At 40.9% G+C, this 20,831-nt stretch overlaps 1 long non-coding RNA gene across 1 annotated transcript in view; it reads left to right on the top strand.

Annotated features, from left to right (window-relative positions):
• LOC309631241 overlaps positions 1 to 20,831 on the top strand; it is a 94,770-nt gene that overhangs the window by 11,711 nt on the left and 62,228 nt on the right. Inside the window, exons 6-7 of the long non-coding RNA XR_014246140.1 lie at positions 9,390 to 9,989; positions 11,442 to 20,741. This is a non-coding gene — a long non-coding RNA (uncharacterized lncRNA). The remainder of the gene's footprint in view (positions 1 to 9,389; positions 9,990 to 11,441; positions 20,742 to 20,831) is intronic.

The following is a 20,831-nucleotide window of genomic DNA, read 5'->3' on the forward strand; positions in this document are numbered from 1 at the left end:
CCAAAAGAGAGCAGGGTAACTATAGTACTTACATCAGACAAAATAGTGTTTAAGTTAAAAATGGTCAAAGAGACAAAGAGGGTTATTAAACAATGTTAAAGAGGTATATTCATTAAGAAGATACAACAATTGCAAATATTTATGCATCTGACATTGGAGCACCTAAATACATAGAGCAAATACTAACAGAACTAAAAGGAGAAATAAATGGCAATATAATAATCGTTGAGGACTTTAATTCTCCACTCTCAACAATGGATAGACCATCCAGACAGAGACTCAATAAGGAAATAGCACATTTGAACAACACTGTTGACCAACCAACAACAGCTGAATACATGTTCTTCTCAAGGGCACATGAAATATTTTGTAGGATAGATTATATGTTAGACCACAAAACAAGTCTCAACAAACTCAAAAGATAGAAATTATATCGAGTATTTTTTTCCAACCACAATGGTATGAAACTAGAAACTATAACAAGAGGAAAGCTGGAAAATTCACAAAAACATGGAAATTAAACAATACTCTCCTTAACAACCAATGGATCAAAGAAGAGATCATAAAGGAAATTTAAAAAATATCTTGAGACAAATGAAAATGGAAACAACATTCCAAAATTATAGAATGCAAGAAACTTCCCTCTAGGAGGGAAGTTTTTAGCAATAAATGCATACCTCAAGAAAAAAGAGAGATCTCAAACAGACAACCTAACATTACACCTCAAGGAACTAGAAAAAGAAGAACAAACTAAGCCCAAACTTAGTAGAAGGAAGGAAATAATAAAGATTAGAATACAAATAAATAAAATAGACAATAGGAAAACAATAGAAAAGATTAACAAAACTAAGAGTTGCCAGTAAATACAAGTTACATGAAATAGGCAAATTCTTGAAAGGCACAAATTACCAGAGCTCACTCAAGAAGACAGAGATAACCTGAACAACACTATATCTATTAAAGAAATCAAAAGTGTAGTTAGAAAACTTCCTAAAGGCGGGCGGGGGTGGGGGGGGTGGGGATCTCCAAACTTCAGGTCCAGAATACTAGTGAATTCTACCAAACTTTTAAGAAATAACTAATAGTAATTCTATACAACTTATCTATGAGCCCAAAATTACCATAATACTAAAACCAGTCATGTTTGGACACTGGATTTATAAAAGTGGCACTAGAGAACAATAGGAAAAGGATGGTTTTTTAAATAAAAGATCATAGCTCATTTGTTTATTCATGTGGAAAGAGATAAACCTAGACATCGACCTTTCACCATTCACAGAATTATATGTTTTGGTTATTCATCTAAATATGAAAGGTAAAACAATAAATCTTCTAGAAGGCAATGTAGGAGAATAGAAGACATCTTCCTGGATTTGGGATAAAGGTTTCTGAAATAGGACACAAAAAAGCACTAACCATAAAGGAAAATATCCTAAATTGAACTACACTAAAATTAAGAATTCCTTTTGTCAAGAGATACCATGAAAAGAGTGAGAAAGGCCACAGATGGGGGCAAGATATTTGCATTCATTAAAACAACAAACAACTTGCATGCAGAATATAAAAACGAATCAAGTGGAAAAAGTTATCAACCTAATAAAATAAGTGTGAACTTCAACAGGCATTGCACAAAAGAAGATACTCAAATGGACAATTAATATATGAAAAGGTGCTTGACCACATTAGTTATCAGGGGAATGAATGCAAATTCACAATAAGATTAAAGTCACAATGAGAAATCACTATGAACCCATCAGAATGATTAAAATGAAAAAAGATGACATTGAGTTTTGCTGAAGATGTGAAACAACTAGAAGTTTCATCCGCTGGTGGTAGCAACATAAACTGATACAACCACTTTGGAAAGTTGTTTGGCAATGTCTACCAAAGCAGAAAGATCTCATATCAATATAGCAATTGCACTCCTAAATACGTACTCCGAAGAAATGCATACATGTGCACCAAAAGACATGACAAGAAAGTTCATGGCAACATTATTCATAGTACAAAAACCTGAGAACCCAAATGTCCATAAATACTAGAATGGGTAAATACACTGAAATATTTTTACGGTGGATTACTGTGCAGCAAAGAGAATAAAGAAACCACTGATGCATACAATGTAAGTCAACATAACGATATTGAGTAAAAGAAGCAAAACCCAAAGTAACACATACTGTATGATTCTTTTTCCATAAAGTAGGCAACACTTCCCTGTGGTGTCACTTGTTACCTTTGGAGAAGAGATTGGCACAGGGGGCTTTCAGGACAGCTGATAATGCTCTTTCTTTATCAGAGAACCAGATGTGTTCACTTTGTGAAAATTAATTGAGCCACAGCTTTATGATTTAAGTACTTTTCTCTATGTATATTTCAATTAAAAATGTTTGTTAAAATTTATGTTACTCCAGAACTACTGTGCTAAATGGCATATTGTGAAAATAAAATGAGCTAAATGCATGTGAACATATTTTTTCCTGGAAAGTGCACACATTCATATCTAGAGTGTGACTGTCAGAAGAGGTTCTAGGCATATCAAGAACTGGAGTGTGGAAGACCAGTAACTCTTAAACTCTCACCACAACCTAAGCTCAGACCCACTGGGCACACGCTACAGCAGGAGATGCTATCTTGCGGTAGACTCAGTCCATCAACTTCTTCCAGATCGCCAGGAGACTGCTCTAGATGTGATGATGGATTATACTTTCCTGCCAAGTTGGAAATGGCCACATCTTATTGTTCCCCAAATACAGCAAGTGCCCTTTTAACTCCAGGTCTTGCTCATGTCATTTCCTTCCTCTCAAGAATAACTGTATATCAGCCAGAGTCTTGGCAGCAGGATCAATATATAATTCATCAGGCCCAGTAAAAAAAAGAAAATGCAGAGCCTCTTCTTCAAAAGTATTAGGAATTCCAAGACAGAATGCAGCAGTGCATGAAGCCAGGTATGGGGCCTTCCTGAGCGCGGGGTCAGACGTGACTGCCTGGGTTGTATGCTTGTGAAGCCGGCCCCGTCTGGCAGGAAACAGCACGCTCACCTGGAATTCTGAAGCGAATTTTTAATGACGGGATTATCTACAGAGATGTGTGCAGAGTTGAGGGAACCGATAATGAATATTGAAGCGCCCCGGCATTAACTGGCAACGTCAGCAAGCTTTGCTACCCCAGGCCTGAAGGGACAAGGGAGGATGAGAGGTGGCCAGAACCAGGTTGAGAGCTAACACCATGGAAAGGCAGCCACCCCAAAAGAGTGAGGCCACAGCAGAACAGAACTACTGTCAGAACTGTGACAACACACGGAGGGAGGGGGGAAAACAAACAACCCACTAGCTCTCTCTTCCCACCTCCAGTGTCCAGGTGGTACCCCTTGTTGGCTGAATACACCCAGGAGCCAGAGGGCAAGGGGGCCTGGGTAATATCATTCCTCACAGCTTCCTGGGGACCTGCGTAAGATAAAGAAAAATGGGAAATAAATCTGGGAGCAAACATATTAACCAACACACTTTTCAACTGTTGACATATTTTCCATCCTTTAGAAGAGTTCTCTTCCACCTTGGCTGTACATTAGAATCAGCTGAAGAGCTTTAAGAATACTGTCACCTAGGTCCCAGTCCCAGAGATTTTGATTTCATGGATCTGGGGTACAGCCTGGGCATCAGGATAGTTAAAGTCTTCCCAGGTGTTTCTAATGGACAGCCAGGGGTGAGCTGTAGAGCAAGATTTCTCAATCTCAGCACCATTGACGTTTGGGGCCAGATAATTCTTTGTTGTGGAGGCAGTCCTTTGCATTGGGGGATGTTTATCAGCATCCCTGGCCTCTGCTGACTGGATACCAGAAGAAGCACCCAGTTTAACAACTAAAACTGTTTGAAGACACTGCCAAATGTCCCCCTGGGGGACAGTGTTAACTTCCCCTACCCCTATTTGAAAACTACCGCTTTAAAACAGAGGTTCTCAGAATGGTCCCGGGATGGGCAGCGGCAGTACAGCAGGTAGAAATGGGAGGAAGAACTTGTCATAAATGCAAATTATCAGGACCCATCCTAGATTTACTGAATAAAAAACTCCAGAGGAGGGATCAACCAACCCTCCAGATGATTCTGGTGCATGCTCAAGTTAGAACCACTGCTTTAGAGCCTGAATTGAGTTCCAATTATTCAGAAAGAACTTTCTCACCTGTGTCAGCTTATACCTATAAGCTTATACTTTTCTTTGAACTTCCAGTGTGCTATTTTCTATGTTTCTCATGTTAACACTTAATCATATGTTTGTTTCTTAATCAGTAACCTTGTCACTGGGTTATTTTTGGCAGGTCTTTTCTCCTTCACAAGATTGTACAATAAAATATCTGTCCATCTACCCCACAAAGATGTGTATGACCTGGAACAATTTACTTAGGCCAAGTCTCAGTTTCTTCATCTGAAAAATAGAGATTATAATAATTGCTAAATCTCACTGCCTAGCCATCTACTTCTTTAATGTCTGTCTTTGCGACTAAAATATAAGCTCATCTCTGAGAGCAAAGACTGTGCTTTTCGTGTCCACTCTTGTTCACCCAGGACCCATCACAGGGCCTGACACTTAGTAGGAACTTGGTGAATATTTTCTGAATGATCAAGGGATGAGAGCAGTTCATCCTGGAGAAGAAAGGGCTATTTAAGAAAAAAAGAAAAAAAAAAAAGATTGTACACTCCTCAAGTACAAGGAACATCCAGCAGACTTGAGAGGCTAGTCCTGCTGGGGTGGGAGTGGAGGTCAGCTAGGGAACTGACCCCAGGTAATCTATCTTAAGTTCACTCATTTTCCCTGTAGGTATTTAGAAATGTATTGGGGCAATGCTTCTCAAACTGCCTTGTGCAAATGAATCGCCTGAGGATCTTGTTAAACTACCTGACTCAGTAGGTTTGGGAAAAGGCCCAGGATTCTGCATTTCTAACAAATCCCTAAAGCAGGCTGATACTGGTAACCCACACAGCAGACCCTGTTTGGCAAGGTGCTAAATTGCTTATCAGTTACTTGCACCTAGTGGTCTGACAGTCCTAGAGCCAGACTCCAGAACAGCTGCATGGGGCTAGCGGTTAAATCTTCTTGAAAATGGCAAAGAGAGCTTTTTGAAGGACCCCAAAGGATCCTTACTTTATCAACTGGTTTCATTGGCAGTCAGTGGCTGTCTTAAGATAGTGAAACTCTCATGTCTTTCACTGGCATTAAATGACCTTTGTTCTTTGTGTCTTCTGGTATCTTGGTGTCACTACTGTGCCCTTGTGACAACCGTGAATATCTGTATCTTGCATTCTTTTGCTCTCTCTCAACTCCAACTCAGTGTTATCCATTTGATTAATGCTTAACTGTATAGGAGAATAAATGAATGAGTGAATGAATGAAGTCTTGTGACCTTTTGGTTTCTATGCCTCTGGATAAACCCAAGTTGTGGGCACTTGGATAAAACTGAAGTGCTCTCCTATACCTAGCCAAAGAAGGCAGATCTGCAACCCCCCAAGCAAACTTTGAGCCCCTCTAAATCAGCGAGTTAACTCTGGGATTTACTTCTGATTTGCAAGACCCTCATGACATTCCCAGGATTACAAAGACAGAACCAGGACTCCCTGACACATAGAAATTTGAAAAAAATCTCTATCATTGAAATACTGACAGGTTTTATGACTAGACCATCCCTCACAACTTTTTTAAGAATTGGAGAACTAGTTTCTGTCTCTTTCTTGGATATTTCATTGCCAACTTTAAAAACCCTAACATTCAGAAAGTCTTTTTGATTTTTTTACCTCCATCTTTTTTTTTTTTCCTGCAAAGTCAGTTTCTACTTATTTTGGCCATAGTGGAGATACAGAAAATCTAATCTGCACATTAGCACTTTATGCACTTGAAACCTTACTATATTAGGACAATCTGAAATCTTATCTGGGTAAAGTAAATAGTCCTTACTAAAAACCATTTTTTTCTTCTTCTGCTTTTCTGTGTTGGCAAGTCTATCAAAATAATGAATAAGGGGGAAAAAAACTGTACCACTAGAGGTAATTAAATAAAGAACAATAAGCAGCTTAGGGTTTATAACTAGCAAGGGTGTGTGTCAGGCTGTCCGGTCAAATGTTGCTGGGAAAACATTATCTGGGAAGACTTTATGGGAAAAAGACAACTTCCAAAGAAGGCTCAAGTTCATAATGGAAAAGTTAAATATGAGCTTTTTAACAGTTGGCAAAAATACTCCAACACAACATAATACTATTTCGAGCTTCTCATGAATTACATCATGTCACAAGGATGATGAAAGACATGCTTGCTTACAGCTTTTATCGACAGTCCCATGATCTATTTCCATATGCCAAAGACTCACCACAATTTCATCTCACAGACAACCATGGTGCCATAGGGACAAAGTCTAATGCAGGCTCCTATCTTCAGACAGATCTGCAAAATGAACCATACCTCGCAAATGTTTTCTAAGGATTGGAGAACTGGTTCCTGTACCTTCCTTAGGTCTTCCACTGCTCCTGCTATATGGAGAAAGCTCTTTTTGTATTTTTCACCTAAAGCTCTTTTTGTGTTGTTAAAGTCAGTTTCTACTTACTTTGGCCTTAGTAGAGATACAGAAAATTTGATCTGTGCCTTAGCACTTTATGCATTGCTATATTAGGACACTGAAATTTTATTTGGGTAAAATAAATTGTCCTAATTCCATTTACTTCTCCTCTAATACCCTATTACCCAAGCCTTGAATTATCTTTATTACATCCTTTTAGGCCTCTTTAACCTTTCCATGTCCTTCTAAGTTGTGCTTCTAAAATTTAAGTACAATTGTTTATTAAGGTCCCAGAAGGAGATGGTTTATATTCTTAAGGCTCTCATATATTGCCCTTTTACTTAGGCAACTCAGAGTCAGTGTGATTTTTTTCTTAAGAAAAAGCCTTGTTTAAAAAAGTGGACATTTACCTTCCAATTATAAATGGCAGACTGAGCACAGACATCTACTTCCCCTTTCCTCCAAAGGTCCCTTTGAAATGACAGTACAGGGTTTTTGTTTTGTTTTGTTTTGTTTTTTAATAAAAGCAGAACAATGCTGGAAACCATCTGTCAGTCAAAAATGTTGAAGAATTCCTAGAATACTGAAAACATATGTGATCAGAATAAACAGAGAAAGAGCAGAGGAAACCACAGCCCAAGATACCAGAAGTAAGCAAGGGACATCCTCAGGAATCCCAGAAATCACCAAGTTCAAAATCACTAAATTCAAAGGGCAGCGTGGGCCAGTTGCCAGGTTAATCCTTTACAGAGCGTCCCTATCCCACTCCCACCGTCAAGTGGCTGGCAATGAAAACTTTTGTCCTTAAGCTAAAGCCAGAATATTACACTCCCGAGGAAGCCTGTGATTTGTGCCCAAAGCTTTGTAATGAGGGTTTGGGGAGCTGAGAAAGAAGCACAAGAGACGTTGAGCATCTCCAGAATATACAACAGATATGAAGAGGCTGTGCTCCTGGGTCATCACCATCTTCACTCTGGGACCTAGGCTGATGGTTCCTCTACATGAACACTGTCATTTGCCATGACCAGGGGTCGGGGGGAGGGCAAGTTCCAGAGGTTCTCAAAATAAATGCTCTGGCTTGGGACTGACACACATCTCTCCACTCACAACTCAGTGGCCAGAATTAGTCACATGATTCCATTCAAATTCAAGGAGGCCAAGAAGGGCAACCTTACCACAGGACAAACACCGGAAATACTTGGTGGGTGGGACCCATGACTACTCTGTTACCTACAAAGGAGTGAGAGACAAACAACAGGATTTCCGCCATCAGCACTGTGTGCTAGATGACAATGAAGCAATGCCTTCAAAATTATAAGAAAAAAAGGAATAATTGTCTAGCATTCTATTCCCACAACCAAACTCTTAATTCAATGTGAGGACATGTAGGAACTTAGAAAATATGTCACTCATTCACTCTTGCTGAAAACCTTCTTTATACTCTTGAATAAAAGGAGATCTCCAAACTACGTGTACCATGTACATAAAAGTAGATCAGTTGCTTAAACTACAGCGTTCAGCAAAATATTTGAGAAAGTGTTCTGTGATATGGAAGAACTGTCAGGGCTCAAATATTGGACAACTCCCTCCCTCTCTTCTGAGGGATTGTTTTGGACAAAAACAAATAAATTGCAAAGGGTTCTTGGACCCAATTCTAACCTGTGTGTGTGGAGGCTTCCCCACAGCAGCAAACAATTCTCTGAGGCCAGCAGCGGGCATCTGAGAATTCAACTCAATTCTAATACTATCTACCTGGAGACAGAATCAGATTCCACAGGTAAAGGGTTCAGTCCCACAAGACTTCCCTCCGCTTCAGGTGCCAGTCACAAGCTCAGGTTGACCAACGAACTACAGACTGGAGGTGCCAATGACCCCCTCCAACTCAGGATACCAACCGCAGGTCTAGGTTACCGGTACTTCTGGCTGATTGACTGTAAATCAGAGTTCCCATGACCCCCTCCTTAGGTCTGATTAATTTGCTAGAATGGCTCACAGAACTCAGGGAAACCCGTTTACTCGGTAGATTACCAACTTATTATAAAAGGATATTAAAGGATATGAATCAACAGCCAGATGAAGAGATGCATAGGGCAAGGTCCTAAAGAAAGGAGCTTCTGTCTTTGTGGGGTGCAGGGCCTGGATGGTGGCACATGGAAGCTCTCTGACAAAGGGCCAAAAAGCTGTCCTTTGGGTTTTTATGAAGGCTTTAGTACATAGTCATGATTGACTAAATCATGACCAATGGCAATTGATTCAACCTCAAGTCCTCTCCCCTCCCAGGAAATCAGGGGGTGGAACGGAAAGTTCCAACCTTCTAATCACTTGGTTGGTTCTCCTGGCAACCAGCCCCCACCCTGGGGTGGGATAAAATTCCAAGGGTTTTGGGAGCTGTGAGTCAGGAACTGTGGATGAAGACCAAATATATATGAGAAATGTTTTGGTCATCGGAATGACCAAATATATACATTTCTTATAAATCACAGTATCGCACAAATAAAAGCGTTGCCTTATTCAGGATCAGATGACACTAGAGAATACATTCTAGTAGTACAAAACATTAATATTAATATGGACAGTAGAAAGAAATGGAAATCAAGAAACAGAGAAAAAAGTTAAGAAAACTACAAAAATTATAAAAGGGTATATATGTGTATATATGTACATATATATTATGTTTATGTTATGTATATATTATGTTTATATGTTTATGTATATATTATGTTTATATGTGTATGTATATATTAAAAATTATATATGATTATGTGCATCACCATAATATATGTTATATATTGATTTTCAATTTTTCTAGTCATTCTATGCACAAGCACAAAATATGTTATTTTGATTGCAGAAAAGAATATAAATGGTGGAACAATGGAGGATGTAGCGATAAAGGTGAGAAAAGTCGAAGGCAGGGTAAGTATGATAAAACTTTGTGTAGTGCTTGGCAATTCATGGAGCATTTTCATTAATGTCTCATTGGAACCCCTTCATGGGGTTCCCCCCAAGTGAAGGATCTGAGAATCTTTTTCATAAAGTGGCAACCTATCAACTAAAAATAATACATAAGACTTTAAGTCTATCCATGCTTCTCCTACCTAGCTAAGAGGCAACCTGATCCATGTCACTGCAATAATTTTAAAAAGCTATCTTAGGGCAGTGAATTTTTGGACATTTTTGGCCCAAGGGCCCTTCTGAAAATCTGATGAGAGTTATGGATATTTTCTGCAAAAAACGTGTATATAATTTTGCGAGCCACTTCAAGAGGTTTATCAAGCCCCTAAAACCTGTCCTGGAGCCCTGGAACCACAGACCCAGCGTCAGAACCCCAGCGGAAGAGTGGTCTTACTTCCACTGTTTTAGGACCTGGTGAAGCTGACACTTGCAGCCTGAGTGCCAGAATGGGCACGTGGATGGAGCAAGGCAGTCCATGCTTTTGACTGGGGAGGAGGTGAGTGGACTCTGCTTTTGCTCCTAAAGTTTATAGGGGTTCTCCAGGGCCTCACCACGTGAGTGAAGGAGGGAATGCAAAGGACAAAGGGCCACCTGATAGGTACCTAGCAGAGTGGGGTTCTGCACAGGATAAGGTGTCCTCTGATCCAGACGCCAGTATGCAATGGAGTTACCGACTTCGCATAGCACGTGGCAGTCACGAAGCACTTTCAAGAATGTCATCTCATTGGAACCCCTCAATGGGAGTTTAAATGTTATGTCAACCCAAGTGGGATGGCCAAGGAGTAGCAGCCCTGCTTCATAAGATGAGCCAGGGAAGCCTTGCAAAGATTAAGTGACTTGCCCTGGGTCATCCAAGGAGTTAGCGTCAGAATTGGGTCTGACCCTAATCACGTAATTTTTCCATTCTGCCCCCTCAGGTTGGCCGTCTGTGTGGGTGAAATGTGGGCTATGATTTTGCACTTTGGGAAAAGCCTCTTTTCTCTAATAGAACATAAAATGTTTCTATTCAGAAGCAGAGGGAAGGCTCAAATGCAAATTAAATGTATTGTCACCTGGAAATAGTCGCTCTCAGTCACTCAAGGGCGGGGCTGGAGGTAGGCTGGAGACTACCCTGTGTGGTGGTCCGCAGGGAGCTTGTGTGGGGCACTGGGTGCCCGAGGAGGAGCTGGGAGAGGAAACAGATTCCCTGCACACAGTCGGCCCCTATTTCCCAACGAGGTCTAGGGCTGGACCTGAGAAGAATTCAAGAACAGCAGGAAGTTGGCAAGAGAAGACAAAGTAAAAATAGCTCATTGTGTAGAGGCCTAGCCACTCAGGAACTGGGTCCTCCTCAGTGTCCTATCTCCTAGCCTGGCCTCAGGTGCTGGTGTGAAGTACACACTCAGGATTGTTTGTGCTGAGTGGGCGTGGGGAGCCGCAGAAGGCATATTTCACCACAGGGCATCAAGATTCGTAACTACCTATGAGAATGACTATTTAGATGGTCAAGAACAACTTTTTTACAAGTGATACTGCCCATTGGTATAGCAGTGCTTTAGAGGGAAGTCCTCAGGATACGGAAACTGGAAGGGACAAAGAGCTGGAAACAACAGTGCAGGAAGTGGGAGGATCCCGCGTTAGCAGGCACCGGACCCAAGGACCTGAGAGGCACCTTTCATCCATAATTCCCTGATGGTTAAATGACAAACTGCTTTTAATGAGGGCAACTCAGTGGTTCATTTCCATAATAGGAAAAAAAAAAAACAACAACCAACCATCAACTAGGACCTTGGATCCTCTCAGCCGAGAGAAGACACTATTGCGTGAGGCTGTTAAGAGACTGAAGGTCCCCTGCTACAGCAGAGAGAGAAAGGCAAGGCTGTGCTAGGGACCCATCTCTCGATTTCTTATTGTATAAAGACAGCCATGGTGATGGACAATTTGTGGTGTGACCACTGTGTTTCCCTAGGATGACGCTGGAAGGAGTACAGAGGAGAGACTGGTGGGGAAATCCTTGCTCCAGGATGTGACATGCCTCTGTTTCTCACAGAAGAGTTGAGAAATGTCAGGAACATTCTCCAACCCAGGGTTTGTTGAACCCTTAGTCATTTACTTACACTGTCACAATTTTTGTCCTATGCAAGTAACAGCTTTATTTGTATTTCTTTGATATTTTTCTATAAATGCATCTGCATTTTTTAACCTAATACTAGAGCTTAACACCACGTGTTCAGTGTATAGCAATTATTTTTCTGGAAACAACAAAATAGCTTCAGTTTTGTGCTGTATTTTGTGGCCTGAAAGTGCATTTTTTTACTATGATATTCCTTTGAATACTTAGGTTCTTGGGGAATGACATCACTCTGAACAGAAACTGGGGAAAAGCTTTGTACAAAATTTTTTAATGTGGTTAAAAGTTGGGGAAAAAACAGATTCTTCCAATCAATGATAGTTTTGGAAGAAAGTGGTATACCCGAAACCTCTCCTCTCCCCCAACCCTAGCTGTGCAAGCTGGGAAGGAGGGGACTTTCATTCAGAAAATGAAATGCAGTAAGAATGATGTGAATTTGCTCAAAATAATAACAAGGAAAGGAAGACATTTCTTAAAGGCAAAATCACAGAAGTTAATTTGTATGTCCCTGAAGGAAAACTTGGCCAAAGTGAAATGTTGTTGTTGTTCAAGATTCTTGGTGACGATTAGGTGTCTCTACTTCATTCCCAGCAAGGTGAGTCACAGGAAGTGGAATTTACAGGTTTCTAATCCAAATGATCTTCTCCATCTGAAAGGATCTCCTTAAAGAATAAGAGAGAATTTGGCCTCACCGCCCTCCCAGGGAATGGGTTGAGTTTAGTTTATTCAAATCTGCAAACATTTATTGCTTACTTACCAAGTTTAGAGCCTGTGCTTTGTAAACCCGGTGAGCACAAAGATAGAAAGACAGAAATCCTACACTGGATGAGCTGTAATCGAGTGAAGGCAAGATAAGTAAACAGATAATGTTTATCTGTTGAAGGCAATACAGTGTGACAAGTAACCCAAGGCACTAAGAGCTGACATTTGCTGAACAATCATGATATGATGCACATTAATCCTCACAAAACCCCACTTTACATGTGGAGAAACTGAGGCAAAAAATAGTCAAGTCACTTTCAAGGTCTTTTGTGAGTGGCAGAGCCAGAAATCAAACCCAGACTGGCTGGCTTCAAGTCTTGGGCATCACTGTCTGGGATTCTTCAGAGAAAGGGATTTGAAGGGTGAAGAGGACTTCACTGGGCATGTGGGGTGTAGGGGGCAGGAAGCTGAAACCTGACACTCTCATCAGAAACGGCATGTCTGAAACATCTGTGAAAAGTCTACTTACATGACGCCGGCGTGCTCCTAAGTGAGTGACAAGGCTGAGTCCCCACATTTTAGGTGATTACTTTTCATTATTCCTTTATTAAGCATCTGCTGTGTGCCAGGCACTATATTCAACACTAAGAATATAACCAGGAAGAGGACACCATCCCTCTCCTAGGGCAGGAGGGTCATTATATTTGATTTGAAAATCCATTGAGTTTAGGTAAATTGTTTGGGATGGCATAAACTCTTAAACTTTTAAAAGTAAATTAGAACTGGGAAATCTGTCAAATTTGGGGTTTCTGTTCTACACCTCAGTAAAACCAACCAAACAAGCAACAACATCCAAGATCTCTCATCTTTTCCCCCCGTGGCAAAACACTTTTATTTTCCATAAATGCTTTAATCAGTTTGGAGTATCGGTTTAAACGTTTAGAGTGTACTGGAGAGCTTTAAGCATCAAACAGACTTTTAAAGTGGCTTTTCCTGTTAACATAATGTTTCTTGTAACCAGTCAGCTGGGCCAAAACTCACTGTACAAAAGTAATGCTGCCAGGTGGGGTTGTATTTTGGCAAGAACGCATCAACCTTCTGGATGGCACTGCATTTTTAGTCTGCGTTCAGTTCACATTTTTAGTGTCTTCGTCTACAACTTCCAGAATATCACTTTGCCATCTTGTAAATCGGTTTGCATTATTCGTGATAATACTTACCCTTTATTATAATTACCACAAGTCATGGGAAGGTTCAACTGTTTCATTAGTTGACTGAGAACAACAAAGTCTAAAATTTCATTGAAATCAGATGTAATGTTTGTGTTCCAAGGTCAGCTGGAAACTAATAGGAATAATTTAAGCCATAATATCCCAACTGAGGCTGAGCTACGCTAATCACTCTGCAGATCATACTGGAGTGATTCTGCAGGAAAAAAAAAAAAAATCACATCCTATTTCTCCCTTATTAAGTATACTGAAGCCCAACTTTCTAAGAGGAAAGAATTAATCTGTAGCAGGGTGGTCACAGTCTTGCCTCAGGAACTACTCACTGGGGACACTTAGCCACCAGGAGCCACAACCAAGTAGGTGTTAGGAGACTGGAGAGGTCGCTCCCCTTTCTCCTCCCCACCCCCCTTTTTTTCTTTTCAGTTCTCTTTTCCCTCTCCCATAACCCAAGTGTGGAGTCAGGCGATTCTAAGAACGTCTAGAACCTTCCAGAAAGTTCTCTAACCCCCCACCCCCAAAAAAAAGCTGTGAGTGGAGAGGCTTGGGAGTGGGGAAGGAAAGTGTGGCAGGGAGGAGCTTTACCCTCAAGACTTCCTCTTCTGGCAAAACAGCTGACTGAAAAACTTCCTCTGGCCTTTTATCTAAAAATTACCAATTCTTTAGTTCTCATCATTATTTTAAATTAATTACGAAGTGCATCTAACAAGATAAGGGACTCACCTTCCTCACCATGAATGAAGGAGCCTCTTCCTCATTCAGGATTCTTCCTGGTAGCTCCCAGCTACGTCTCTTCTCTTTCACGAATAAAATCAAGCTGAAAAGACAGTGTTTCTACAAGCTGCAACCCTAAAAGAAGAAAGTCTGTTCAAGGCAGTATGTATACTGCATACATATAGTCATCATCTAGCCAGTGGTTATGGAGTTTTACCAGAGATGGATGTGAAAATAATTTTATAGGTTATTGGAAAATCTGAATCTGTTAGCCCCACAAAGTAAATGCAAGCTTATAGGACTGGAAATTCCTGGGAGAGTATATTGCTGACCCCGTCAAACACACCCCGTTCTTTCCCTTTGCTTTGAAGGAGGGAAGGTGGTTGGGAAGTTGGGGGCAGGGGGAACAAGAGGTTAAAAGCATTATCTCTTTTCTTTGGGGATACGTGAAGGTCCCACACAGACCTCTGAGTAATAACTGTTTTGGGGGGAGTGTTGGGGAAGGGGACACACTGTTGACACAGAGGGTGCCGACCAAGGATCAAAGAGTTGCCTCTGGCTGTAAGAAACTTAGAAGCCACAGTGCTGTGGTTCTTTAACCCTCGCCCTGCTATTCCAAGTAAATTCAGGCATTCACCAAGATCTCTCTCCCTCCCTTTTCCTTACTTTCCACCTCCCTCGGAATCTTAATCCCTGTGATCATTTACACTTTGCAAAATGCTTTCATATATTAGGCCTAAACACAGGAAACTGATAGTAGTCTATTTTGCCCTACAAATGGATGTTTCATCCAATACAACCTAATATATTGTCTCATTTTATTGCTTTTTGGGGACGGAGCCCATCTGTTGTGATGAGCCTCAGCCCCGAGGTCACATAACAAAGGAGGTATCCCCACCTAGAACTTGAACCTGGCTGTCTGACTCCAAATCCAGTGCTCTTACACCCTGCCTCCTGCTCCGCGGGCTGACCTTGGAAGAGAAGTGTGAGAAGGAAAGAAGGTGCTGCAGGTTCGGGTTCTTTTTCACCACTAGTGATAAACTGTGGGTTTGAGCAACCTCCATAGGTCCCGGAAATCGCTCTTCTACATGATATCAAATATATGGAAATGCACCCACATCCCATATTACATAATTTTTATACATTTGGCAAAATTGATGCTCATATTCTTGTGTTTAAATTTATTTGACTCTGGATAACACACTTAATTTATAATTGACTATGATTTCTTTTCTTTTATTTATTTATTTATTTTTTGTCCTCACTTCGTGGCATGCAGGATCTTAGTTCCCAGACCAGGATCAAACCTGCACACCCTGCAGTGGAAGCTTGGAGTCTTAACCACTGGACCGCCAGGGAAGTCCCACAGTTGACTATGATTTCTTGATCACTTGCAAAATGATAAAATCTAGCCCACAGATTGCTTTCAAGTGTAATAGAAATTTCACGCATTTTCAATTTAACACTAAATGAATTTGACACAGTATTACATTTTGGAGACATTTAATTTAGTGTTTATTGACTTCAGTTTGCCCCTTTTGCGTTTTTGAATGAATGTTTTTTTTCTTTTTTGAAATTTCAGCTTTTAAACTGTTTTTTAAGTCCTTGGAAATCTCATAGACCCCAGGTATTATGCCTTTAATATTCAATGTATGAAACAGCCTGGCAATAGCCACTGGCCCCAGAGAGAGCGGATGTCCATTCATTACCCATTTCGTGTGCACCCTAAGTGGAGGAAGATATGCTCTTCCCCATCAAACCTAAGGCCGATGTTTTGAAAAGTCCTTGTCACTAAAAATCCTCCCTGATCATACTAACAAATATGCTATCGTAGGGTCTGCTGATGCTACACCAATTCAAAGCCAGTAAAACCTGGAGGACCTGGAATGTTTGAGTCTTATGATTAAAGACATTTTGAGGTATCTCAGGGTAACCAGAAAGCATGTTTCCTTCAGTCCTTCTTGTCTGAGCTTCCTTTGCAGCCCTAGTGAGTAGCATATATGGAACAAAATGAAATTGTTCATGGTGAGGATTCTCCACGGCTCACGTCTATTTTAATTGAATGGGCTCTGAAGGTGTGATTATCCAGCAATAGTTTCTGGATATTGATTTTCTTTTTTTTTTTTTTTTAATACTGTCTTTTTTTAAAAATTAATTAATTAATTAATTAATTTATGGCTGTGTTGGGTCTTCGTTTCTGTGCGAGGGCTTTATCTAGTTGTGGCAGGCGGGGGCCACTCTTCATCGCGGTGCACGGGCCTCTCACTATCGCAGCCTCTCTTGTTGCGGAGCACAGGCTCCAGACGGCGCAGGCTCAGCAGTTGTGGCTCACGGGCCCAGTTGCTCTGCGGCATGTGGGATCTTCCCAGACCAGGGCTCGAACCCGTGTCCCCTGCATTGGCAGGCAGATTCTCAACCGCTGCACCACCAGGGAAGCCCTGATTTTCTTTTTTAAAAACAAAAATTTCTGCTTTCAACTATTTTATAGCTTTGAATGTTTTCTGGTGAAAGTTACCTCCGCCAATCAGTGTTTTTGCTGATGTCCCAATATAAAAGCCAAATGAAACATTTAATCAATGTACTAGTTTACAAGTGCTCTTTTCCGGAACATTATCTCACTCAAAAAATCAGGGGAAAATTCTTTAACTTCATGGGCAATATTTTATTCTGCACCTAATATTATGGGCTTTTACCCTTCTCTGTATCACTACTTCTGACATCTTAATAGCAGAGATATTTTTCTTTTCTATCAGGGGAAAAGATTTTCTCAAACATTTATCATGATGCTGATAGACTTTTCAACTACTCTGAGTGCCACACTTCATTAAGAAAACAAGTCTCAGTATTTCTGTCCTATAACGAAGAATGATGGTGACACTTTCTTTGTCATGATTCACTCATTTAGCATGACTCATTCATGATCACTCATTTAGCAAATGTTTATTAAACATCTATACTGTGTTACGTACTAGCAAGACCCAGTATTAAAGGAGGAAAATATCCTCACTTAGAATTAATATTTTATCATTTATATCTCAAAACACATACAAACACACAATATCCAAAGTGGGTGGTGTAAAACTGCCAGTACCACCAATGTTTGTTTCCATGAGTTTAATTCAATAAATGCTATTTATGTGCAAAACCTTACATTGGGTACCATGTATGAACATTTCTTCTTTCGTTTCTTCAACAAAAATGTCCTGGGCCTCTACCATTTACCAATACTTTGCTGGTCATTGAAGTTACAGGAGTGAATAAGAAGTAGTTTCTCCTTTCAAAGTGTTTCCCCTTTATTGCGGCGGTGACACACATACAGAACTGTGTTGCAGGTGCCCCGATGGAGCCGGCTTTCAAGACAGAGGGGGAACACACACGGAGAAAGCTTCTCAGATGCGCTTTGTAACCGTTGAGACTTTACTTTGTGAGCATCTCTGGATATTTTGTCATCCAGACCCACCAAGATGGATATGCAGGTTGTGTGCTGTTCAGCCATAAGGGGCATAATTTATATCATAGATATTGCAGATGAGTATATTTTACATAAAAATTTTCTTAAAATATTAATAAAATGTTTAACAAAATCCATATAGTTCAACAATTTTCTGACAGAGGGAAATGAAGTGTCTTGAGTGAAGGATGCTTCTAGTGTGCACAGAGATGCCATATGGACTAGGGGCTGTGAAACAGTAGACATTCCCGAGAAGCCAAGGTGGTGAAAGGCATTCCAGGCAGAAGGACGGATTGTGTAAGGCAGGGACCAGCATGGCTCACTGGAGGGATGGTCGCTAGTTCTGTAAGATTGAATGGGAGGGAGCCTGGCTGAGGTGGTGGGAAGGAGCCTAAAGAAGTAAGCACCAGCTTGATCACATTCTCTATACCTATCCTTCTACCTAGGCCTGTTGCTAACTTTCAGCATCATACTTTAATGTAATACAGCTTTGCCTTCTCCTGCATGTAAACCAAATACTGGTCCTTCACAGTTTAACTTACCTATTATTTTAAGCGGGGAGGTTATGACCTTATTCTAATTTCTTGAGGCATATGTAAGTCAGTGAGGGATTTATCATACCATTTAACTCAGTAAAGGAAACCTTTCTCCAGTTATGTATCCTTAGTGCTTTTTCCCACCTTAGGACAATCTTTCTCAAGCCACGGATCTTGTGTTTGGTGGGAATCCCCAAAAGAATCTCCAGGATTCTACAGATCTGAGAGCCATTCTTAATGCAAATCTCGTCACCATGCAGCTTTTTGCACGCATGCTGGTCAGTATTATCTCCGTCCCAGTCCCTCAGTCCATCCTTGCTTGACTAAGCTCTCTTTCCCCCTCTCTTACTAACACTGTCATCTTTTATTTCTATCGTATGACTATAGGTAAAGCTTAGCTCAGGTGAAAATGCCACTATTCCTAAAATGAGCAGAACAGTGAGATCTAATATCTTCAGTAAAAGCTTTTTGTTAGGAGCCTGCTGGTGGGCACCCTGACCAGCATGCATTCTTTTTTTGCCTTCTCCCACAGGTAAGCCAGTTGATAAAGACTTTAATTGACACCTCTGATTGTAAGCAACAGTAAAGAACCTTGCCTAGGTTAAGAAAAAGAGGAATTTGTGGGAAAGATATGGAGGAGCTAAAGAAGCAAAGGTAAGACTGAAAATTCATACGGAGAATAGTTCAGGACTCAGGGCAGCCCTGGGGTTCTGAGCAGCAGGAACTAACGGACAGTCTTGGCAAGGCACTGCCACTAGCAGTGAGCACTCCCCCCCCTTGCTATGCTGGGCTGAGGATTCAAAACTCGGGAGAGCGTGTCTGATTGACCCACTTTGGGTCAGGCACTTACTCGTTGGCCTGGGGAGAGGGGACGTCTTAATTGCCAGAACATTAAGATGGCGCTTAATGCAGACAGGTGACTTCCCGCAAAGGAACAAAACGGGGGTAGATGCTGATGATCAGAGAAAAGGATTGTCCACTACAATGTGTTTTCTCTCTTTTCCAAACTATGAAAATCCTACCTTCCTTTTTTTGGATGTTGGTAGAGGAGTTTTAAAGTTTTAAGAGCCTCCTGGTATTTTAGGGCTAAAATGGTGAGAAACATATATAGTGGGAAAGATAAGTGTAACAGGCTGCTCTTTCCCCATTTCAGATTGCCTCAGTCAGATATTCTTTTCTGATTGCATTTTCTAATTATCCACTGTGTGCACTTGAAAATGTGAAAATAGAAGAAGAAAAATCTTTGGGGAGAGGAGGGTTTTTTTTTTAAGGAAATCTTTTTTTTTTGGAAACTTGACTTAGAATAATGGGATTTCTTCAATTTGCTATATGCAAAGTAACAGAGATCTTAGTGTATCCCAGAGATGGATTAGACAGATGTAGCACTTAACTATTAACATTTGTGAGGTTCGTTCCCACCAGTGAGATTTGTGAGCGGCTTCCATGAGATGCTATACAAAATCAGTTTAGTGCTTTCCTCATTTTGTCACTGTGCCGTGAAACTGGTAAAATATAGAGGAAACAGAAAATTGGGCACATCTGTGAATTTGGTTGTGTCCTGATTATAGCAATTCAATTCCACACATGTGCATGTTTTCACAGCAGAACAGGTTTCTATTTGACTCCAAACTCCATCAATACTCAGCTGATGTTTTATAGCTCCCTTGGGTTAAGCATGCCCTCCCTTTACAGAGCCAAAACAGTAACTTAGCTATAAGATCCACTGGCACCATTTTGGTACCTATTTTCTTAAATTATGGCAAATGGGAATTTGGGGCATATATAAGTCAAGCCCATCTACATATTTCTCCTATAATAATGCTTGGCATATTTATACTACCTTTTCGCAGCGAGCCCCAAACACTTACTAAGCATTTATTCATTCTTACCTTAAAAAGAGTTTGGGGCTTCCCTGGTGGCGCACTGGTTGAGAACCTGCCTGCCAATGCAGGGCACACGGGTTCAGGCCTTGGTCTGGGAAGATCCCACATGCCGCAGAGCGGCTGGGCCCGTGAGCCACAACTGCTGAGCCTGCGCCGTCTGGAGCCTGTGCTCCGCAACAAGAGAGGCCGCGACAGTGAGAGGCCCGCGCACCGCGATGAAGACTGGCCCCCACTTGCCACAACTAGAGAAAGCCCTCGCACAGAAACGAAGACCCAACACAGCCATAAATAAATAAATAAATAAATGAATTAAAAAAAAAAAAAAGAGTTTGGTAACTCTTGTTAACTCCCATTTTACAGAAAAGTGAAAGTGGAAGTCTCGGAGCCCATGAATGAATACATAATCGTAAGTATTAATCATCTCTTTCTCCCTCCTTAAAACCAAGTGAGAAGTGCTTGGAGCTGAAATAACGTCAGTAGTGACATTGATATTTTCTGCTGTAGCCTGTATTGGAAGTTCTCACACCTGGGTGTGCACGAGGATCTCCTAGAGGTCTGGTTAAGATGCAGACTGCCTATCTCCAGCCCCAGAGATTCTGACCCTGAAAGTCTGGGGTGGGGCTCAGGCATCAGCATTTTTTTTTTTTTTAATTTATTTATTTTTATTTATTATTTATTTTTGGCTGTGTTGGGTCTTCGTTTCTGTGCGAGGGCCT

This window comes from Balaenoptera borealis (genome assembly GCF_965194805.1).
Source record: "Balaenoptera borealis genome assembly, chromosome: 6".
Classification (NCBI taxonomy): domain Eukaryota; kingdom Metazoa; phylum Chordata; class Mammalia; order Artiodactyla; family Balaenopteridae; genus Balaenoptera; species Balaenoptera borealis.